General features: G+C 37.9%; 1 long non-coding RNA gene across 3 annotated transcripts in view; it reads right to left on the bottom strand.

The window, feature by feature from the left end:
- Positions 1-20086, bottom strand: part of LOC141370246 (uncharacterized) — a 128086-nt gene extending 108000 nt beyond the window's left edge. For 2 of the 3 annotated variants that reach the window (XR_012374138.1, XR_012374140.1), the window contains exons 1-2: positions 19960-20086; positions 16586-16697 (exon numbers count right to left, since the gene is read on the bottom strand). This is a non-coding gene — a long non-coding RNA (uncharacterized lncRNA). The remainder of the gene's footprint in view (positions 1-16585; positions 16698-19959) is intronic. The other variant, XR_012374139.1, reaches the window with a different exon arrangement.
- Positions 20087-25210: the final 5124 nt, after the last annotated feature.

The raw sequence follows: 25210 nt of genomic DNA, 5'->3' as shown, positions 1-25210 counted from the left end.
TGTGTGTGTGTGTGTGTGTGTGTGTGTGTATGATCCGTCTATGCATAAATCTGAGGGGAAAAATACCCCTAATCTAAATGCAAGTAAAATTTATTATTTTGATGATGAGAAAACCAATTAGCATAATAAAGATACGCCTCAACATTGTAAATTTTTGTTCCAGTATCATGAAGATAAATACTTCTTTTTGCTAAAACCACACATTGCTACAATGTAACTGTAATGGAGGAGGCTTTTCAACAAGTCTCTTTCTACAGTGCTTAACTTTATTATCCTGTTACAGTATACTGGGCACAAGGGGGCACTGAAGGAGTGAACAATTCCATCTACCATACTGGAACTGCGACACCTAAGTGCTCACCTTTCACTCTGTCACCTTGTAGCATTACCTTCTTTCTTCCTTCCTTTTCTTTCTTTTTCTTTTTTAATATGTCTAGCTACTCTGGTCACATGAGGAAAAATTCATCCAGCCCTTGGACAACACCATCTTGAATGGCCTTTTCTAAGAATATGCCTGTCATAACATCATGAAACAGCATCATGTTTCACTAAAATGCCAAACATCTGTGGCAAGAGTCTACTAGTTCCCTACTCAATATTCACAATATCCTTCCTTCTTACTAATAAAATCCCTACGTTGTTGGAGGCAGCTACAAACTACATTTCCCAGTGGCCCTAGAAGAAGTGTGGATGATGAAATGGAGGAAGAAGTCCTTGTTGTGTGACACATCTGGGAGAATTATCCAAAGTGGTATCCAAACTGGTAGGAGTCCTTTTCTCCTTACTCTTTCTTCCTGCCTAGACAGTGAATGCCACAGCTCGTGCTATGGCAGCTATCAATTCTGAAAAGATGGTGGAACAGAAAGAAAGAACAAGCCTACGATCTTGGTAGGGCTACAGAATTTTCACTACATCCCTGCACTGTCTCCTTCCAAATTCATGTTATGAGAAAGAAAGGAAAAAGTTCTTATCTGGTCCAACTCCCTATGCTTTGGGTCTCTGAAGCTTTAAAATAAAAGTATTTGAAAACTGCAATTCCCAAATGATACATCCTAAAAGTATCATGATTAGCAATGGAGATTATTCAGTTATATAGAGCAAAGGAAAAATTTCACTGAGCTTCCATCCAGTCCCATGAAAGATAACATATGACTATGAAAAGGCATGAACTAAAATGTATTTTTAAACATCTTTTTAATCTAATTGAACAAATAAAATATCAACTAGTATTCCACAGAGTAAAGTCTTGTCCTGATCACAATAAATTCCAATTCTCCCCTAAATTACCGTTGTGCAAAGGCAACCGCCTCTGTTACATCATCCACTGGACTCCACACTGGACACCCCAAAGGGAAGAGCCGCAGGGTCAGTGCAAAACTTTGTCCATCTCCATCACTCATTGGAATGGACAGACAGCTGCACTTTCAACAATCTCTCCTCTCAGCACCCTGGTCAGCGGCCTCACCCTAAACTCCCACTGCTCCCAGCACCCTTAGTTCTCACAATAACATCACCAGAGGCCCTGTCTTCAATCCTGCTGCTAAAAGAATGCTGGAGAAACCAAATATTCAAAAGCAGCTTCTTCTAAAGAAATATCCTGGGCTTCTGAGTCTATTTTGCCCATGAAGAAAAGAAATTATTTTTATCACATTAGTTAACTGAAATCTTAAACTCCCCTACCATTTGTACTATTATTTTCCAAGTTATGTCAGTGGTGGAAAATACAGTCTAGATTTTTTTAAAAATAAGTGTAAAAATTTTTAAAATATGATTCTTTGAATTATCAGTTTCATGATGTGCTTTTACTTCTAGACAGTCTAGTCAAAGGACACTGTTATTGCAAAATAATAGTCACTGTTTTACAGAATAAAGGACAAGGATGAAGCTCTACTTATTAGACGAGTTCCAAAGAAATGTCTTATTCTACAGAAAAATTATAGTGCTTAGGATTATAGGCCATATTATTTTGATAGAGTTTGCATCATTTAAGAAAAATCATCTTTAAGCCAAAAACGTCTTGCTACTTTGAAAGGAAATCACATGGCTTACGGGAAATAAATCCTACCCTATTAGGATTCCTTTAAATGGGTAGTAGATTTATATGATCTAACTCAAATGAGTTCAGGGACAAAATCTTTTAAATTGCAGATCTTAAATTAAACACAAAGAATTGGTTTTTAATCAAAAAGATAACTTAAAGACTGGGCAGGATATATTAAATAAGGTTATAAAATTTCAGTCTGGGGGAGTGCTTTTAAAGTAGAAGTGACAGCCACCAGTCATAGAAAATGGCCAAGCAGGAGCTGATCTGCTCACTAGAGACGCTTTTACCTGTTTTAGTCTCCTAAGTTTGCAACTCAGACCTCAAACCTTGATAGTAACTATGAACAGTTTTAATTTTGGGTTTTTTTTAATATTAAACCAAAAATATACATGTATACATTATAAAGAATGACATAAATATTTTCACATTAAAAGTATCTGTACATCTGTTCCAGCTAACTTAAACATTTGTTGTTTTCAGGTGAAGAACTGGAATTAAGGCATTTTCAGCAATTAGTACACAAAGGCACAGGTGAAGGCAGATGTCATGACCAACAACTCTTTCTTCAATTCCCCATACTTATTCCATTACACTCTGGCTATTCACTGTATTATAGTCTGCAGACCAACAGCAGCAGCATGACTCAGGAAACTGAAAATTCAGAATTTCAGGTCCCACCTCAGACCTTCTAAATCTACATGATCCCTCAGGGGATTCATAGGCTCACTGGTTTGAGAAGCACTCTTTCAGGCTATACTGCCACCTAACTGAAACACCACTCTTTGGAAGAAGTTGAATGATACTGCAACCAGAATGTCTTAATTCTCCAAGTATGCATGTTACAAAAACTCAAATTAACGTTAGAAGTGTAAGTTTACACCACCTGCAAATTTAACTCAGCTATTGACTTCGAAACCTCACCCTCTGTAAAATGAAACTCTACCATTTCTCTTAACCCGCATGAGCAAGCAATCCATTAACATGAATTAATTTGGAGATGCTTAATATTAAAACAGAAAGAAAGAAACCAGCAAACAAGAAGACCACATTAGTCTCTCCATCCATTCCTGTTTCACTGCTAGGTATGTGTTAGAACACAAGACGGTTTGGCTGTCCAGTTGTCTGCATAAAGATTCTTCTTTAATTTCTTCTTTTGGTCTGATTTGGTTGTTGTTTAATTTTAGCTTTAGTGAAAATCACTGTCACATTAAACACACATTCACCCATATTCTTGAAGAATGAGGTAAGAGACTTTCAATGGCCAATTTTACCATTCTCTATTTTTACTTTAAATACAAGCTTGAGAACCTATTCTCATGTAAGCTCTTATCCACTTACATTTTTGGAAAAGTATATAAATACCTGTTAAGTTCACCATTACTTGCTTATTACATGTCTTGTCCTAGATGGATTTGTGTCACTGAGCAATAGTTTAGAAACATTTAAGCAATAATTAAGCCCCATAAGAGATGGCACTAATGCATTAATCATGTAACTAATCATATAACTCAGATGTGGTAGGAAAATGAGTATGAATGTTTAAGTAGTTATTATCTGGGTTGGAGAGGAGGCAGGGATGTTAAGGAAGAAAGGAAAAAAGAATGGGTGTGAGAATGGAAACATCACTGGAATGCTGAAATTGCAAATGAAACCCACAGAAGTCAGGAAATTCAAGTATTAAGGCTCCCCCTGCTCCCTTAATTCTGCCCCTGGTATTGGGCAAACACACTGTGTATATATCTTTCATTACCAGATCCCATAACACTTAGCAACAGAGCCCACTTAGGATGGTGATGAAGAAGCATATGGCTCCTTATGAAATGAGGCTTTAAATACATCGAAAGGTTAACAACTAATATAACAAGGTACTTTTTCCTATAAAAATTTAATGTTAATTATAAAATCGGATAACATTGTTATGGCGTGAAATATGAAATATACAAGGCAGCACTCCCCTGGGGCATAGTTGATGTGCACCATGCTCATAATGGAATTTTCCCAGTGTACAGACATGGAAATAACTTTTTCTCCCTGGAAAATATATGAAAATTAGCTAATGTAGCAAAATTTCAGAATCTCTATTTTGCTTTACACAAGAAGAGTAAACTTCCGAGGCTGCAAACTACAGTTATAAGTTTGCTGTTCTCTCCCTTCAGATCTACTGTCCTAGTGTGTTTTTTTCTTGACAAATGTTTCTCCTTGCCTCTCTGAATGTATTCAAGGTAGAAAAAACATCTCAGGAGGGTGCCTACTTGAAGATCAAAAACGAAGCAGTATAGAATAAAAAGCTGCACAAATCATTTGAAAATGCCCCCCCCACCCCATGAAGATACAGTAAACAATGAAGAGTGAACTTTGTGGAGATATCAGTTTTAGTGATTCTTAAAGGCACTGTTAAAGCTTTTCAAGAGTAAATTAACCATTCCAGGAGTGGCTATATAATTTGTATGGCCCAGTGCAAAATGAAAATATGGGGCCTTTGTTAAAAATTCAAAATAGTGACAGTAGAGCATGTAACCAAGGGCCAGAACTTCTAAGGATGGGGCCCCAGAAGAACATACACCCTGATACCTTTTTTGATTAAACCAACTTCTCCGCATTTCTTATGGCACTTACCACTTTCTATTATTCTTAGTCTTTTGTGCCTTATCCTTAATTCTCCCACTAGCCTATAAATTCCTTGTAGGCAGAGACTCTAAAAAGAACATGGGCCCTGGAATCAGGTAAATCTGCCTTAATTTATTTGTTGTATGTAATATATACATTATTGCTTATTTGTTATATGAATCTTAATTGCATTATTTAATTTCTGAGACTTGGTCTTCTCATCTGTAGAATGGACATTAATGACAATACCTTCAAGACATGATTGTTGTGAGGATAAAATAATTCATAGTGTGACTACTTAAAAATGGTGCAAATTCGTATTATTGCATTATAAGGTTGTTGTGAGGATTACAATGAGATAATAAAAAGAACTTCACAATGTTTAATGATATGGGGTTGGTTAAAAATAGTATGATAAATTCATACAGTGGTGTCCTCCTTTGCTGAGATGGATCTCCACATTTGCTCAGAGCATTCAATCACAGCACAACATAAAGAATGGTGCACGACTGTCAGCATCTGAAAGCTGGTTAGAAACGCAAATTCTCAGACACCCAGCCCAGACCTACTAAATCAAGAAATCGGAGGGTGGCGCCTGGTCATCGGGAGTGTACCAAGTCCTCCAGGTGATTCTGATATGTTCTCAAGTTTGAGAACCACTGATCTACTACATGAGCTAGATCTGTGAATTGATGAAGAAAGTCTTCAAAGCTATATTTTTATTAAATTACAAAGCAAGGTGCAGAGAGCTCCCAAATTGATTTCAAGCCCAGAAATTGTCCAGAACTGAGGCCCATTTCTGCACCCTGGCAGATATTAATGAGAGTGTTCCTCTTGGGACACCTAGGTGGCTCAGTTGGTTAAGTGTCTGGATTTGGCTCAGGTCATGATCCCAGGGTCCTGGGATAGAGTCCCATATCGGGCTCCTTGCTCAGCAGAGAACCTGCTTCTCCCTCTGCCTGCCTGCTGCTCCCCCTGCTTGTGCTTGCTCTCTCTCTCTCAAATAATAAATAAATAAAATATTAAAAAAAAGAAAGTGTTCCTCTGGCCAATGTTGGAGGAATCACACTCACTCCTACAACTTATACCCATTTTGCTTCTGGGAAGAAGGTCTCATAGAGATTTTTCCTTTTTTGACTTTTTGTACTGTCAGAACGTTTTTATATATATATAAAACCCTTCTCATGTGGTTCTTTAAAAATACACCTATTTGGGGCACCAGGGTGGTTCAGTTGTTAAGCATCTGCCTTCAGCTCAGGTCAGGATCCCAGAGTCCTGGGATTGAGCCCCGCATCGGGCTCCCTGCTCAGCAGGAAGCCTGCTTCTCCCTCTCCCTCTGCCACTCCCCCTGCTTGTGTTCCCTCTCTCTGTCAAATAAATAAAATCTTAAAAAAAAATACACCTATTTATTTTATAATGAACAAAGTAAATAAACACAACAAAATGGGGGGGAAAAAAAAAAAAAAACTAGAATGAGGCTAGAATAAAAGGTATTTGAAAGTCAGGCCAAGTAGTGAAGGCTGTTCCTCTAGAGGCAGAGAACTAACCCTAATCTGTGGACTTCCAACCAATGGAGTTGAGCAAACCCTCCTTGTCTGGGGAAATCCTGACAGCAGGGCCCCTAATTTCATGAAATAAGCCAGGTTGACCTCAAAAACTGTTGGCAAGGAAATTACACAGGAGCGAGGGCACTTCACACAATTCTCTCTTTGGTTTTCATTCTTTTGGGGTTGGTTTCCATGGAAATCTGCACCTGCCAGTTCCCTGGGGTCTCTAAGCCTGAGGACTCTAAGGAAACAGGGAACAGAAAAGTGGGAACAATGCAGATTTTATAGGCTTCTTTCACTTAGCATTTTTGCTTATGAGGTTCTCAGAAGACTAACTGCGAGGCTGCAAAGAAATTCCACTTGTAATATCCCCTTTATTTACCACTTTCTTGCTTTCTGGAACCTTGAAAATGTAAGATAATAAGGCTTCAGTGCATAGTTATTTTGTATACAGATATGAAATGGGGTCAAATGCCAGGAACAGCATTGTTTTCAGAATGTTTTGGTAATGATAAGAATCCTTTATATTTACAGGGAGAAATACTTACCCAAAGAACCCAGGGCCCTTTAAATCTTTAAAATTTGCCTTGAGCCAGAGAAGTAAGAGCACATATTTTTACTATTTTGAATCCAAAGTGTTAGAGTCACTAAGACAGGTGGTCACCAGCTGGGAAGAAGTGAGCTCAGCCAGGTGACCTCTAAGAACCCTTTCAGAGTAAGAACGTGTGACAACTGTAGTTACAGACCAGAATCATCTTTGCTGGCCCACATATGAAGCTCAGTCCTGATCAGCTCATGGCTCTGTGCCCTCCTTCTCCTCCCACAAGGAATTTAGGTTGAGAAAGGACTACATGCAGTTCTCCCCTGACTGGGAGGGGACAACAAGCTCTTTCAGGGACATCAGTCAACAGTGATTGAGCTTTGACTAGAGATTTGGGGGGGGGTGATGGCAAATAAATAAAAGAAACAAGTACCTAAAGAAGCTTACACCTTTTTAGGAATAGACAGTATATAATGCACCTACATTGTCAAAGGGCAGGGTACTTGTGCTAATCCTTGCTCGCTTGTTTCTGGGACACTATTTCAACATTAACCAAGAAGTTCAAGGCAAGGCTATTGTTTTTTGTTTTGTTTTGTTTTGTTTTTTGTTTTTAGTTTTTGGTATACGTACTTTTATATTTGGTTTGCTTGCTTTGCTTGTTGGTTGGTTTTGGTTTTACCTAGAGTATTTTCTTAACAGTTTTAGTTTACTGTAGTATAACTTACATACCATAAACTCCCTATTTTAAGTACTTCTACAAATTATAGTGTATTTATAGCATTATGCAACCATCCCCACAATCCAGTGTTAGAACATTTCCATCACCCAAAAAGATCCCTCAGGCCCATCTGTAGTCAGTCTCTACTGCAGACAACCTCTGAACTGCTTTCTGTCTCCACAGATGTCCCTTTACTGGACATTTCATATAAAATACATGATTTGGGCGCCTGGGTGGTTCAGTCGGTTAGGCATCCGCCTTCGGCTCATGTCATGATCCCAGAGTCCTGGGATTGAGTTCTGTATCCCGGGCAGGGAGGCTGCTTCTCCCTCTCCCTCTGCCTCTGCCTCTCTGTCTCTCATGAATAAGTAAATAAAATCTTAAAAAAATATATGATTCATCTACTGGGAATCATATAATATATATTGTTTGTTGCCTCTGGCTTCTTTCATTTTGCATGTTTTACAAATTCAGCCATGTTATAGAATGCATCAGTTGTTTGTTTTACTGCTGAATAGTATTCCATTGTATGAATATACCACATTTTGTTTATCCATTCATTAGTTGATGGGCACTTGGAGAGTTTCCACTTTGGGGCTATTACGCATAAAGCCACTACATTCATAATAAAAGTCTTTGGGAGAACATATATTTTCATTTCTCTTGGGTAGATACTTAGGAGTGGAATTACTGGGTTGTATGGTAAATTTATGTTTAACTTTTTAAGAAACTGTCAAATTATTTCCAAAGTGTCTGCACCAGTTTACATTCTCATCAGCAATGTATGAGCGTTCCAGTTTTTCTACATCCTTGCCAATATTTTCTATAGTCTGCTTTTTTTATTATAGTCTTTCCAGTGGTATCTCATTGTGGTTTTAATTTGAATTTCCTAAAGGAGTAACAATAGTTAATATCTTTCCATGTGCTAATACACTATTTGTATAACTTCTTGGTAAAATACCTATTCAAATAATTTTTCATTTTCTTAAATTAGGATGTTACTCTCACTACAGTTGACCCTTGAACAACATAGGGGTTAGGGACACCAACCCCCCACTTGACATCAAAAATCCATGTATAAATTTTGACTCCCTTCCCTAAACACTTAGTCTACTGTTGGCCAGAAGCCTTATGATAACACAAACAGCCAATTAACACATATTTTGTATAACAGTATTCTTATGATAAAGCCAAAGAAAAGAAAATATTAAAAAAATCATAAAAGAAAATATTTTTACAGTACTGTAAAAAATCCATGTGTAAGTGAACCTGGGCAGTTCAAACCCATGTTATTCAAGGGTCATCTGCATTGAACTGTAAGAGCTCTTTATATGTAATGAATAAAGACCCTTTATCAGCTGTGATTTGCAAATATTTTCATCCAGTTTGTGACCTGTTTATTTTCTTAATGGTGTCTTTTGAGGTGCAAAAGATTAATTTAGATGAAGCCCACATAAATTTATGAAATTTTATGAATCTCAATTTTGGTTTCATATCTAAGAATCATCTGCCTATCCCAAAGTCATGAACATTTCCTCTTATGTTTTCTTCTAGAAGTTTTATAATTTTTTACATTTAGATGGTGTGTTACATTAATTAATCTTCAGGTATAAAACCAACTTTGCTTTCCTAGAACAAATGGTACTTGGTCATGATGTATAATCTGTTATATATGCTGCTGGATTTGGTATGCTAAGTTGTCCGATTTGCTGACATCAAATTCTCCATAATATTCCTTTCTAAGCCCTTTAAATTCTTCAGGGTTAGCACAAAACTCCCCTCTTTTCATTCATGATTTTGATAGGGTCTGGAGGGGAGGGGGTGTCACACTAGTTGTCTTTTCAACTTTTCAACTTTTGGCTTCATTAACACTCTCTACTGCTCTTCTGTTTTCCATTTCATTGATTTTCACTTCAATCTTTATTGTTTACATTATTCTGCTTTCTTTGCATTTAGTTTGTTCTTCTTTTCCTAGTTTCTTAAGGCAAAAAGCTAGGTTATTGATTTGAGATCTTTCTTCACTTCCAATGTAGGTGTTTAAAACTTTAAGTTTTTCTTTAATCACTGCTTTGGCTGCATCCCACAAATTTTGATATGCCATGCTTTTATTGTTTAAAATATTTTCTGATTTCCATGTGATTTCTTTTTTGATCATGGATTATTTGAAACGTTATTAATTTCCAAATTGAGGATTTCCTAAATTTGTTTCTGTTGTTGCTTTCTAATTTAATCGTGTTGTGGTCTGAGGACATAATTGTATGATTTCAATCCTTTTAAATTTAGTGAGTCTTATTTATGGCCTAACATATAGTCTACCCTGGAAAATGTTCTATGTGTGCTACTGTTGGGTTAAGTATCCCACAAGGTGTTGGTCCATATTGGTTGACAGTATTATTTAAGTCTTCTGCATGTTTCTTAATTTCTATCATATAAAATACCATTTAATAAATTATTGAAAATAGGCTTTGATGTTTTCAACTGTTATTATTGAGTGGTCTATTTCTTCTTTCAATTCTTTCTTTCTATTTTTGCTTCATATATTTTGGGGATCTGTTATTAGGTGTTTACACTTTGATAAGTGTTATATCTTCCTGACTAACGGGCCCTTTTACATTATTAAATACCCTTCTTTGTCTCTAGTAACATATGTCGTCTTAAAGCCTCTTTTTTCTCATAATTGTAGAGCCATTCCAACTTGCTTAAGATTATCGTTTACATGGTACATCACTGTCATGCTTTTGATTTTTACCTATTTGGATCATAACTGTCGTTCTTATAGACAGCACACAGCTTGAACTTAAGTTTTATCCAGTCTGACAATCTCTGCCTTTGACTACAGTTTTCAATTCATTCACATTTAATGTAGTTATTGATATGGTTTCATTCACATCTGCCACTTTGCCTCTCTTGTTTATCTGTTTGTCTGCTACTACTTTCTGTGGGAGTAAACAGTAATTTTACAATGAACAATTTTAATTATTTTGTTAGTTTTTGCTTAAATATTTTGTGGGCTTTTTTTAGTGGTTGATTTAGGACTTGCACTGCAAGTTCTTAGATTATTACGACCTACTTCAGATTAATACTTACTTAATTCTTACAAAATACAGGAACTTATTCCAGTATAGCTCCATTTTTTCCTCCTTCTTTTTTGCTATTATTTTCATATATATTACATCTTTACCTGCTACAAGTTCGGTAGTGCAGTTTTATAAGTATTGTTTTATGCAATCTCATATATTTTCAAGCAGTTAAAAGAAAAAAAAATTTTTATACAGTCTTATGTATTTACCTGTATATTTATTTCTTGCAATGTTATTTCTTCATGTGGAATCTACGTACCATCTAGTAAAATTTCCTTTCAACCTAAAGGAATACCTTTAGTATTTGTTATAAGACAGGTCTGCTAGCAACAAACTCACTCATTTTTTAATCTGGCAATGTCTTTCTTTTTGAAATGTCAATTCTGAAGGATAAATTTAATGGATTTAGAATTCTTGGAATGTCTTGAAGGATAATTTTAGTGGATTTATATCTTGGTTGACAGTCATATTCTTTCAACATTTTGAATATGTCATACCACTGCATTCTGGTTTCTTTTGTTTTGAATAAGAAGTCAGCTGTTAATCATAGTGTCATTCTCTTATATATGATGAATCGTTTTTCCTTTCTTCTTTTCAAGATTTTCTTTGTCTTTGGTTTTCAGCAATTTGACCACGAAGTATCCAGGTGTGACTCTCTCGGCACCTATCATACTAGGAAGTCACTGAGTGTTGGATCTGTAGATTCATTTTTATTTTTTTATTTTCATTATTTTAAAAGATTTATTTATTTATTTTAGACAGGGAGGGGCAGAGGGAGAGAGAGTATCCTGAAGCAGGCTCCCTGCTGAGCTCGGAGCCCAATGCAGGGCTCCATCCCAGGACCCTGAGAGCATGACCTGAGCTGAAATCAATAGCTGGACACTTAACAAACAGCCACCCAGGTGCCCCTATAGATTAGTTTTTAATCGGATTTGGAAAGTATTTGGCCATTATGTCTTCAAATATTTTTTTCCGATATTTTCTTTCTCCCCTCTTATCTGAGACTCCCAATTTGTGTATGTTAGTATGATTGATAGTACCCCATAAGTCTCTGAGGCTCTCCTCATTTTTTTTCCTTTATCTTCTCCTGCTTGAACAAATTCTACTGATCTTCAAATTTGCTGATTCTTTCTTCTGCAATCTCAAATATGCTGTAGAGCCCCTATAATGATTCTTCACTTCAGTTATTTTACTTTTTTATATATAGAATTTCCATTTATTTTGTATAATGTGTATCTCTATTAAGACTCTCTATTTAATTAATAATTATCATCATATTGTTCTTTCATTGCTTGATAGTTACCTTTAGTTGTTTGAACATATTTATAATAGCTGCTTTGAAGTCTTTGTCTACTGAGTCCAACAACTGGACTCTTCAGAGATAATAGGTATTGGCTTTTTTCTTCCTGAACATGAGTGATACTTTACTATTTCTTTGTATAACATCTGGCATTCATTGTACGTACTTTTTGCTGTTATTATTGAAAACTGTACACTTTGTTGAAAATTGGACATTTCAGATAATGTGGCTACTTAAGATTTCTATTTTTTCTTCCTGGGCACTATTATTGTTGTGCTTTTTTTAAGTGTTTAGTCATTTGCCTGAACTAATCTACAGAGTCTGCCTCCCTCACAGTGTGTGACCACTAATGTCCTTGCTCTGGTATTTTCTTTATTCTTGCTTTGTTAAGCCTGACTTCCTCAGGGTTTGCCCTTGTATTGGCATAGCTTATGGTCAACCAAGGATTGGTCAGAGGTTGTACTCAAACACCTTGAACCAGTCTACCATTTTAAGATAGATCTATGTGTAGGCTGGGAAAGGCATTTAAACTTCAGGTGGTTCACAAGACTGTCTCTGACTTTAACTTTCTGTGTGTGCAAAGACTCACAATCAGCCAGGATGAATATATAGCCAGGGATCTGTCCAGTCTCTATGAGTATGTGCAGAGCCTAATCACGTACACAGCCTTCCAGATGACCAGAGAGATTTTGGAGCTTATCAAGGCCCACTATGGCTATCTCATTCCCTGGCTCTCCCTGCTAAAATGTTTTCTCCAACCAGGATCACAGCTTCAAGCTAGTTGCAATGTTGGCCTTCCTTGTTTGCTACTGAAATCATACAATTTTCAATAACACTTAGGAATGTGATTTTTTTTTTTTGCACCCCGTTCCAAATCAAGTCATTCCCCTCTAGCAGTGAAGCTGCTAGTTTTCTCAACTTGCCTTGTCCTAATAGAACTTCTGCACAGACTGAAATGGATCTTGTGGATAGAATGAATGGAAGCATCCCAGGCTAAAATGCCACAGATTTTCACAGTTCTAACTCAAGGTTCAGTAGAATTTTAAAAAATAAATGATTCTAAATTTGTTTTTATATCTTTGGTGGACTTATTTCAAGAGTTCTAAAATGGTTTTCATAATTTTGTTCAGTTTCATCATTGCTTTTTGTGGACATTTACCATCCTCCTCACTTCTACCTAGAAGCCTTTCTCTCTAGATTAAAATGTGTGTCATCAGAACCCCAGCAAAGAGATTACTAGCGGGAAGGTATCTAAAAATGATCACTTTATTTTTATTTTTTTTAAAGATTTTATTTATTTATTTGAGAGAGAGAGAATGAGAGACAGACAGCACGAGACGGAAGAGGGTCAGAGGGAGAAGCAGACTCCCCGCTGAGCAGGGAGCCTGATGTGGGACTGGATCCCGGGACTCCAGGGTCATGACCTGAGCCGAAGGGAGTCGCTTAACCAACTGAGCCACCCAGGTGCCCAAAATGATCACTTTATTACAAAATAAAACAAAAATCAACAATTAACCTAGAGTTTGAAAAATCTGATTGAATAGCGATAAGAAAGAGTAAAAGAAAAAAGAAAAATGTTTTATCTGAGAATTAAGATAACTGGGTTCTGGTTCTGATACTGCAAATTCTATTGCATTGCTTCATCTTGCTGAGCCTCATATTCTCAGCAATCCAGATAAATAAATAAATAAATAAATAAATAAATAAATAAATAAGTGGAGTTGGGAGCACCTGGGTGACTCAGTTGGTTAACCAGCCGACTCTTGGTTTTGGCTCAGGTCATGATCTTGGGGTACCTGCATCAGGATCTGCACTCAGTGCAGAGTCTGCTGGACATTATCTACCTCTCCCTCTGTTCCTCCCCCTCCTCCTTTCTAAAATAAATAAAATCTTTAAAAAATATGGCATGTGGAATCGTATTACCTACAAGGGTCTTTCTACATCTAATATTTGTATTTCAGATGAAAATGGCAAAACATGGCAGGGAGATGCTTAAAGGACCACAGTAACAGTGAAAATACAAGCAAGTCTATTGCACTAAAACACTTAGAGCTACTTTCTTGGTAAAACTCTCCGGTAAGCATATATTTGGCTCAGTGCACACTCAGAAACATGAATGTGTCACTCGACCCAAGCACTCATAGTCCTTTGACATGCTCATATAATCAAAATGTACAAGCAATGGCTTGCTTGAGAATATAAATAATAAGTAGATAACCAAGGCCTAAGCATCACAAATTATTGTGTAACATGATGTCTGTCCATCTAAAGACAAGATTTCAAATCTCTACTCCCCACTCAGTAACTGCAGGTAAGAATCCTTACTATTCTAGGCCTCAAGTTGCTCATCTGAAAAATGAGTGTAAAATAATTAAAACAAATATGGCATTTCAAATATACAGCACAGAGCCTGGATATAAATGCTCCATAAATTGTCATAGTTATAATGATTTCATATACCCAGGGGTGGTCCTCTGGGTTGACAACAGAGGTATCTGTGTGCATGAAGGTGGGAATCCACACCCAATCTCTCTCCCCTTTACTGGACTGATGCTAGAGTAAGTCATGCTAAGAAAGCCCTCCTAAAAACAAACATCAAGGACCCATTATAGTTTCACAACCCTATTGTGTGGAATTGGAAAAAGTGCAACTGGGTGAGACGGGAGGAGAAGTAGGAAAGATGAGAAAGGAGAGGGCACTAAACAGAAGGTGCAGAGGGCCACTGATTTGCCTTGGGTGGTACAAGAAGCAAAGTGAGAGCAACTGAGGGAAGTAAGACGCAGGCAGGGAGCAGAGAAGACTGATTCGGCCTCAGGCCACCTCATAGATCCCATTTCAGGAATCCAAGGGCTTCTCCCTTCTCTTTCACAACAACCCCAAGCATCTGTATATCTCTATGACTCACCATTCTCTCTCCTCTATCAGCATAACATGTAGTTTCACTCCTCCACCTTGCCTTCCAATTTGGTCCCAAGCCCAGCGATTTCCCAAAACTGTGTCTCATTTATCCCCCTTGGCGGGCGGCAATAAGGGTTGACATAATGCTGACCAAGTTCACCTATTCTGGTGTGTGTTGTTTTTTAACACATGGGCCTTTCTACTAAGGTTCTAGGATATAGCCTCTTCTCAGTTAGGATGTTAGGAGATATACTGGCTTCTATAACAGACAAGGTCCAGGGGTAGGATATAGTTCAATCCAGGTTCTGAACCAAGTTCCTGTGATGCTCTTGCCTCTGCCCGTCCTCACCTGCATCATCAGGCTGCAGCAGTTTCAGGAATTAAACCTGGACATCACAGTAGACAAGAGTTTGAAGTAAGGGACTATTCCTTCCTCTGGCTCTCTCTATAGAGAAAAGAACTTCCTTTACCAGCATCTCCTTGAAAACATACCCATTTCTGGCCCAATTCCTATGGTCCAAGAAATGGCACACAATTGTTGGCTATACCCTGAGTTCTTAAACTGACTGGCAAAATTCTCAGGATTTCATGCCCACATGAATACTCTGGGAATCTTGGTAAAATGCAGATTCTGGTTCAGGAAGTTTGGAATGGAGTCTAAGATTCTGCATTTCTAGTATCCCAGGTGACACTGATAGTCTGCACTTTGAGTACAAAGGAATAGTGGGTATGTGGATTAGATAGGGAAGGGCTTGTAAGCTTTTATCCACCAATGAATTCACAGGGCCTACAATACTACATAGTGCACAAAAGGTATCCTACAAATATCTGTTAAATTTTGAAGAGTATCTTCCCCAAAATTGAAAAAAAAAACTGATATACAGTTAGGTAACAGATCTTTGTTATCCATTAGCCCTTCTCAGACACAACTGTCAACCTCTGAGCTTTTCAAAATTATTTAAAACACTCAATAGATTCTGAAAGCTGAAAATGAGTAAGTGATAAAATACTTGTACTTTGAAACTGAAGTTACGGAAACCTTCCTTCCTTGTGAACATGTGTAAGAGATAAGCTCAATAACCCTACTGAAATATCAATATTTAGACACACAGATCTTTCAGGTGCACAAAATTTTGCAATTAGATGTATTATATACAAAGTTACTAAATATTTGAGCCTAGAAGTAAACTGCATTATTCTTTGCAAACATTTTAGCGTGGCTTCTGGTATGGAACAAGGATAAGTGGGATGTGGAAAAAAAAATTTAAATGACACAAAGTATCCAAATTCAAACAGAGATACAGAAATGAATGCTGAAATAGATACTCTCTTGTTCACACAGAGTTCTCTGATTCATTAGGAAACATTCATTCTTACTGTTTGCAGCAGTAGCTTTGTGTTCTAGAGAGGGAGCAAAGATACTTGGATAGATTCTTCCAGAATTCCATTATACTCACCCAGGATGATGGCTCTTGAGAGAAACCATTATCTCCAAAAGAAATCCCTCAAAAGGAATACTGTAAAACATTAAAAAAAAGAGGGGGGACCCCTGGCACTTGACAACTCTGATTCCCTACTAAAGCAACTTTTCTGGAGTTACAGAAGATAACCATCTTTATAGCAGGCAATGCCAATGGCTAACATAAACTATGCATGTACCTCCTATCTCATTTATCTGCTGAGTAGCAGGTCTCAGAAGACTGTCAGAGGCCCAGTCAGTTCCTGTGAAAGGGCTAATCCCCAATCCCCATTTCCTCATTCCCCTGCCCTTATCAGGGCAAAATGCATATTTATTCCTTCTGGTCTGATTTCTGGAGGTGATAATTAGTCTCATGGAAATGACTACAAACCTGTAACTGAGATTTCGCAGTTGCCCCTAAGCTCTAAGCCTGCCTCCTGCCAAGTTCATAGGTTCCTCTCTGGCCAGGCAGTTTAAATATGGCTGAATTTCTTCAAGTATAGCTGGGAAAAAAAAAAAAAAGAGAAAGCAGGAGACAGATATCATCATCTACTTTTCCTTTCTCCAAGCAAAAATCGGCCTATCCCCCCAACAAAGGAAGTGTATGGAAGCAAGGCTTTCCCTGGCAATTAAAGTAACAAAAAAGCTTCTTGAACCAAAGTTGAGACAACTTTGAATGCCTCAGTGGAGCCAGTTCTACAGCTGAGAGGCTGGAAAACCCCATAAACAACTTAGAAAAAAAAATCCCTACAGCTAAAATTCCTAAAAAAAACTAAAAGTTGCTGCCTTCAAAGAGACTTTTTTCCCACTGCATTCTCTAGGAAGACTGGGGGACTGGATGGAAGACAGAGACACTCCAGGAGGTACCTGGACAGTAGGTAGCTTAAATGGCACCCCAAATTCCTTAGTAAAACCACAACTGTCAAAACTCTTGACTCAGAACCAAAGCACATTTTCCATAGAAATGATTGTATCTTTACTTCATTCTACCCTCCCAACTGCCCTCTAGTGTGCCCTACATTCTTTTCTAGAACTTAGTTTTGCTCACTCTCTCTTCCTACGCCAGGTCTGAACTCCTAAGAACTGGATGAACCAAAATGGCCACAAAAAGATCAAGAAGATAGTTCAGTACACTTGTTCCTAAAAAGTCTTCCCCATTTCCCATTCCTTATTGATTTTAGACTCAGGAATTCTGAAGAGTGGTGTTAGTGATCAAGACAAAATTAGGGAAAGAGGGGCTGTGAATGGTCTATCTATTAGGAAATATATTAGCATTAGGAAAATTTGCTTAGGGAAGTTAATTCTCTGAGCTTATCACTGCCTTTGCAATATTGCAAATCTTTCAGCAACTCTAAATAATGGGCTTTAAGAGAGCGTTCTAAAATAAAATCTTCTTTGAAATACTAAACAATCTAGAGAATTTATAGGACCAAAAGTATTCAGATGAAAGTTTTATACCAGCTTTCATCACTGCAAAGTGACGAAAAATTTCCCCATCCTTCCCAGTTCTATGCAAATCTTTAATTAAGGAGGTGGCAGTGACTACTAAATATGTACCTTGCCACTTGAGTTTCAGGACACAGAACAAATAATTGAAGTCATTCCTTTACAAGATGAGACAAACGAGTAACTATGAAGATCATATAGTCAATCTGTATAAATTAACAACATTTAAAAGTCAATTAAAATCCACCTAAAAAGTCCTAGTTTTATAATTCTAAACAGTTGCTGCTTCTGAACAAAAAAAGTAATCCTTTAGTCTTCTCTTTGGTAACTATTCCTTCCTTCCCCACTCTCATTAGCCCTACTCCCAGATTTTTCTTTCTAACAAACAGAAAGAAAAAGGAAAAGCAAAATAACAACTGTTAAAATTCCAAGATTTTACTTCAAGCCAAGGCCACATTTCTAAGCAACTTTGATCAGGCAAATTACCTCTAAGTGTCTCAATTTTTCCCTCAGAAAATTGAAATAATTTATCACCTTTGATCTGCAAATTTGTGAGGGCATTTAAAGATCGAAAGAAACTTACCTGCTGGTATTTGTTTCCAGGAAGATATAGTAGGCATACTTTTCCGTATTCCTCCTGCTAAGTTCAACTAAAAACCCTGGACATTATATATAAAACAAACATCAGCAGATCTGAAAGGTTAATTAGAGGAAGGCAGTACAGCTAGGGACCTTGGGCTGGAAGAACATAGGTGGTAAGTTCTCTGGGGCTTCTTTCTGCTTCACATATTCCAGACTAGATACTGGAGAACTGGCACTTCATGATCATAGACACAAAGGAAAAGGAAAAGGAAAAGGAAAAGGAAAAGGAAAGGGAAAAGAAAAGAAGAAAAAGAGGAAGGAAGGAAGGGGAAAGGGCCAAAGGAAAGTCTTCCCTCTCTCGCCAAAGGACCAGGGAAGAGTTGTCTAGAAATACAAAAATTTTTAGATAATACAAGGTCTACTCCAGCCAAACAACACATAAAAGAACTGCAGCCCAACCCCCACTTCTGCCAGCAAAAGCCAAATGGAGAGCCTAGACATGCACCCTTAGCAGGCTATGACAAGGTGCTCCAACTCTCTCTCCCTTGAGAGTATGTCAAAGGAAGCCTAATGGAGACTCAGAATTTTTACCAGTATTCAGTGGTAACAAGAATACCCCAACTCACAGTTGTCAATGGAAGCCATAAGGGAACCCTGAAATTCCACCCCATCCAGCAGTATGAAGAAGCCCCATACCCCCTGGGTGTCACAGGGGAAAACCTAGCATAAGGAGGTGGCACCCCCACTTCACCGACCAAAGCACTGTCAGAGGAGGCCTGTTACACAAGACTTAAGTAAGATCTAGAATCTTGTAATACCCGAACTGTTCAGGTTTCAATAAAAAAATCACTTGTTATACCAAGAACCAGGAAGAACTCAAACTAAATGAGAAAAAACAATCACGAGATGCTGCTCCAAGATGATACAGATGTTAGAATTATCGGACAAGGATTTTAAAGCAGCCCATTAAAAAAACTGCCCAGAAGAATAGTTACACACATACTTGAAATAAATGAGTGTACAAAAAGTCCTGGCAAAAAATAGAAGATATAAGGGAAAAACCAAATGGAAATTTAGACTGAAAAACAAAACAACTGATAAAAGAAACTCCACAGATGGGCTCAACACCAGAATGAATAAGGCAGAGGAGAGAATCCGTGAACTTGAACATAACAGAAATTATTCAACTCAAGCAACAGAGAATAGACTGAAAGAAATGAAGTCTCGGGGATATATGGAACTGTAACAAGAGATCTTGCCATTGAAGTCCTGGAAAGAAAGGGGAGAGATGAGATTGGAAAGAACAGTCAAAGACATATGGCAAAAAATTTCCTAAACTTAGAAAGAAGGGGGGGGCGGGGGGCGGCCTCCAAATTCAAGCAGAGTGAACTTCAAACAAACAAAAAAGCCAAAAAAATCCATTCTGAGACACACCACAAACTTCTGAAGACTAAAGGCAAAGAAAATCTCAAAAGCATCCTGAGAAAAATGACTCATTGCTTATAGGGGTAAAAAACAATTCAAATAGCAGAGCATTTCTCACCAGAAACCACAGAAGGCAGAGGAAGTAGCACAGTGTTTTTTATACGTTGGTGGGGCGGGGAGGGGAAAAAAAAAAAAAAAAAAGATTAACCCAGAATCCTATACCCAGTTGACAGTACCCTCCAACAATGGAAGCGAAACCAAAACATCCTCAGGTGAAGAAAACCTAAGAGAATTTGTTGCCAGCAGACCTACCTTAAAAGAGTAACTGAAGAACAGCGCGTACCACGGGACGGGGAAACCACAGCCCCAGGCACCCAGCTGCATTGAGAAATCGCGGCCAAGCAGCCAAGTCACCATGCCGCTCTGGCGGGACTCTCGCCGCCTCCAGCTCTCGCGGGAGTGCCGTCCTGGGTGCGCGCGCATCCAGCCGCTGCAAGGGCTGCTGCCGTGAGCGCGAGAATCGACCAAAGGACTTCGTGGAACTTCCATAACGAAGAGGGTCCACAGAAAGAACAGATATATGGGGTAAGTACAATAGGCTTTCCTTTTCTTACTGACTTTTCTAAATTATGTTCAATGGTGGAAGCAAAAATTATAACCTTGTCTAACATGGTTGGCAATGAATACAAGGAAATATTTGAGACCCCCATGTTCTAAATGACGATGGGTAAAGGGAGGTAAGATTTCTTCACTTTGGTTTCCCCAGTACCTAGTTATATACTAAAAATGCCTTACAGAGAGATGCACTAAAAAAAAAAAAGAAAAACTATAGGTAAGTTAAAATAGAATTCTTAAAAAGGCTCAAGTAAGACAGGCAGGAAAAAGAAAACAAAAGGCAGTGAGTACAAAGAGAAATGATAAAAAGACAGACTTATGCAGTTATCAATAACGTATCGCATGTCATTAAAAAGACATTGTAGCATTAAAAGACAAGGGTTTACAGAGTGGCTTAAGAAATATGACCCAACTATGTGCAGTCTATAAGAAAGTAACTTCATATATAAGGATTTAGGTAGATTGAAAGTACAAGGATGAAAAAAAATGATGCAGAATATTTTATGTTTATGCATATTTAAGGTAAAAAATTGACAGGAAAAATCAAAAAATCCACTGTTACAGTTAAATACTTCAACACCTTTCTCTCAACAATTTATAGAATAACTAGACATAGAGTGAGCAATGATGTAGAAAAATTCAATATTATCAACCAACAAATTCTAAAGACATTCACAGAATACTCCACACAACAGCAGAATTCACACTGTCTTCAATTACTCACATAATATGTAACAAGATAAACCAAATCTTAGCCATAGAATGGATGCCAACAAATTTAAAAGATTAGAAATTGTATAGAGTATATTTGACCACAATGCAATCAAACTAGAAATCAGCAGCAGAAAAGCAAAATGAAAATATTCAAACACTTGGAAACTAAACAACACTTCTAATTAATCCCTCGGTCAAAGGGAAATTCTCACTGGCAAAAAAAAAAAATAAATAAAACTGTAACACCAAAATGTTCAAGACACAGAAAAAGTAGTGTTGAGAGGGGAATTTGTAGTACTAGATTGCTTACATGAAGAGGAAAAGTCTCGAATCAATAAACTAAGCTCTCACCTGAAGAGCACAGAAAATGAAGAGCAAAAATAAACCCAGATAAGAAGGAAGGAAATAACAAAGAGCAGAAATTAAGAAAATCAAAAACAAGAAAAAATTAGAGAAAATCAATGAATAGAAAGTTTGGTTTTTTGAAAAGATCAATAAAATCTATAAATCTCTAGCAAGACTGACAAAGAAAAAAGAGAAAAGACACAACTAGTAATATCTAAAATAAAACAAGATACCACTACAGATTTTGCAGACACCAAAAGAATAAGGAAATATTACAAACATCTCCACACATATATTTGAAAACTTAAATAAAATGAGCCAATTCCTTAGAAGTAAAAACTGTCACAAATCATCTAATATGTAATAGATAATTTGAGTAGCCCTCTAACTATTTTAAAAATTGAAATTGAATTCATAATTAAAAATCTCTCCAAAAAAGAAATCTTCAACCCAGATGTTCACTGAAGAATTCTACCAATGCTTAAAGAATTAATGCCAAATTTATACAATCTCTTCCAGAAAATTCAAGAAGAGGGAACGCTTTCTAATTCATTCCAGGAAGCCAGTATTACCCTTATAACAAAACCAGACAAAAATAATACCAAAAAAACCCCACTGCAGACCAGTATCCCTCATGAATATGGATGCACAATTTTTTAATAATATATTAGCAGATAGACTTCAGCAATGTATAAAACTATTATGCCATGACCAAGTAGGGATTATTCCAGTGATACAAGTCCAGCTGAATTTTTTGAAAACCAATCAATGTAATCTACCACATTAACAGACTTTCTGAAAAAGAAAAATCATATGATCACAGCAATGGAAACATAAAATGCATGAAAACATGCTCTCAAAACACAGGAATAGAGGAGAATTTCTTCAGCGTGATAAGGAAACATCTTTTTTAAAATACCTACAGCTAACCTCCTATATAACGAGGAAAGGAATTCAAGATAAGAAAAACGTTAAGATGAAACAGGCTGCCTGATAGTTGGTCAACATTAGTAAGACGATCAGCTAGGGTAGAAGCACACATATTGGAGCTAGGAGGGCAAGGGTGGGAGAAATGCCCCTTCTTTTTTTTTTTTTTTTTTTACCCTAATGAAGTCTTAAGGGCATCTTGTGTATGGGAGGATAAAAGTGTATTCTACCTGGTGAATGTTTTAAGTTCCTAAAAAGTAAATAACTGTTTCAGCCTTTTAAATTCCATATGAAATTATCAAATGAGTCATGAGAAAAATGCTAATGTCAAAATTAAAATTAAATGAATCACTGTTTCTGGCTGCAAAGCGGAGCACTTTGCTCTGTGCTTACACTCCACAGAAGGCCAATTGGCTCCCTGCTCCCTCCCTCCCTCCCCCACTCACTGGAGCGGCCCTTCTCCCCAGCACCTCAGAGGCTGGGTTATGGCTTGGAGGGGCGCCATATCTCACCCCACAACAAGCATTTTCCACGAGGTAAGTCTGTGAAGTTACTTGTCTCCCAAAACTCAGTCCCATCACCATGGAAATGAAAAATAACAATAGGATTTTGTGCCTTCTCCAAGTTGGCATCTCAGAAGAGACCTTCAGCACAGTTTCAGTTGTGCTCAACAAACTCTCAGGTTTGTGATGACAGAGGACCAAATCCCTCTCACTTCATGTCCAGTCAGGTTGGTTTTTCCAGCTCCTCTTTTACTAACATATTTCCTTATCTCCCAGAAGGTCCTAATACCCAGAGGAAGGAAATGAGAAGGAGAGCTAATGTGAAATAGAACTATAGGAAAATTCTAATTGGTTTTGGAGGATCAGGTTAAGTGATGGGTACAAAACCAAAGGTACCAATTTGCACTCCAGCCAGAGAAGGACCACCACTTAACTTACCTCATCACTGGACAGCCTTGTGAATCCCAACTCCTTTGGGACCCAGAGGTCAATGCCCCACAGGTCTACGAGGCAGGAGCCTTCCTGAGATTTGTGATTGGGCCACAGCTGTTATAGAGGGAGGCTCTTAGTTTTACACCACTGAGGCTGAAACACTGAACTTCCCAGAAATGGCACATAATACATGGACTTGTCCCCATCCTAAGAAGTTCCTTAATTACTATCCCCAAGGTGAACAGCAGTTTGGTTTTTTTTTAAGATTTGTTTGAGAGAGAGCATGCTAGAGAGAAAGAGAGCGAGAATGTGCAAGCAGAAGCAGGAGGAGGGGGAGAGGGAGAAACAGACTCCCCGCTGAGCAGGGAGCCTAATGTGGGGCTCGATCCCAGGACCCTGGAATCATGACCTGAGCTGAAGGCAGATGACTAACCAACGGAGCCACCCAGGCGCCCTGGCAGTTTCATTGTCCTGTTTTTAAAAGTTCTAGAAATGGGAGCTCTTTGAGATACTGCTCACCATGCTATGAGAATGCACCTAATTGTACTTTAGGAATGTCTATCAGTATCCCTTCTACTCCTTCACACTATGTCCTAAAATTACCTTAGTGAACCCAAGAGTACGTCAAGGGGTGAGGTTAAACAGATCCTTCCGACATCCAGACCTCAACCTGGCCTCATCCGTGAAAGTGATATTCAGGCCTGAAAGGTACTCACAAAAGAGAGAGAGAGAGTCTGGAGCTCATTTCCATATTATATGATGACAACCTTCCAGAGATATATTTCCCCAAAAAGGCAGGGTTATCTTTTCTTTAGGATTGCTGTTGTTGGTAAAAGGATTCTAGAATTCTTTAGCTCAAAAACTTCTTTCTTCCCAGTTATATAAAAAGGGAGCCATCAAAAGTAACTTCTAAGCCCTTCTCTACACAGGTAAAATGTTCTGTAACATCACAATGGAAAGGGTTATGTGGAGCCCCACACTGGGCTCCCTGCTCAGTGGGGAGTCTGCTTCACCTTCTCCCCCTCCTCTGGCTTGTGCGAGCCCGCTCTTTCTCTTTCTCTCTAGTATGCTCTCTCTCAAATAAAATCTTAAAAAAAAAAAGAAAAGAAACTAACACTACTGTTCATCTTAGGGATAGTAATTAAGGAAACTTCTTGGGGTGGGGACAAGTCCATGTATTATGTGCCATTTCTGGGAAGTTCAAAGGGGTGGCGGTGTTTCAGCCTCAGTGGTGATTTTTCATGAGTGATTTTTGAATATCATCATATCTATTTTTTGTGTGATCAAAGATCTTGTGTGTGTGTGTGTGTGTGTGTGTATTAAACCACAAAAAAAACCCTAGCTTCTCCAATGTTCTCCATTTTCTTTTATTCAGCCAAGCTATCTTCAGGCAGCAAACACGCACTTAATCCTACGAGATTAGAAAATATTAGAATCTTCTCCTGGGCCTATTTTCCTATCTCTATTTAGCTCATCTATTGATTGTCATGAGGTTTGCAGTCCAAATCATTTCAAGGTCCTGGTGTTTAAGTATTGTACCTTCTAATATTGATAATACTAATGTGCTGGTGAGAACTTGCAGGTTTACTGCTTAAACCAGGTGACTGAGCAATTTTTAAGTCAGTGGTAAGGTTTCTTTATAGGAGAACATTTTGTCAAATTTATATGTACAGGCTAGACAGGCTTCAGAAGATCCTCATTTCCAAGACAGCCTGTGATGAACAAACTTTAGGGCTCCCTGTTTGATCCCCATGCCAGGAAATCCTGCCTGTAAATGAATCAGTAAAGTTGGTCAAGTTTTCCATGGATTTGACCGAATTCCAGCATGGGGAACCCTGCGAAGAGGAGAGACAGGGAGGCAGCATCTCAGAAGATGAACAAGGGAAAAGGGCAGACCCAGAGTGAGGAAAGCACGTCGGCTACAAACTGTGTACACATGCAAGGCGAACTTGTGAACACACGTCCAACTTGGCAGATGTATAAAGATCGTGTATTTATAACATGCTCCTGAAACACCTTACTAAAAT

This window comes from Callorhinus ursinus, unplaced genomic scaffold, assembly GCF_003265705.2.
Source record: "Callorhinus ursinus isolate GAN/ISIS: 27379988/994484 unplaced genomic scaffold, GSC_fseal_2.0 scaffold29, whole genome shotgun sequence".
NCBI classification, from domain to species: Eukaryota; Metazoa; Chordata; class Mammalia; order Carnivora; family Otariidae; genus Callorhinus; species Callorhinus ursinus.
The sequence above is the reverse complement of the archived record's forward strand: the minus strand, read 5'-3'. Positions and strand labels throughout refer to the sequence as shown.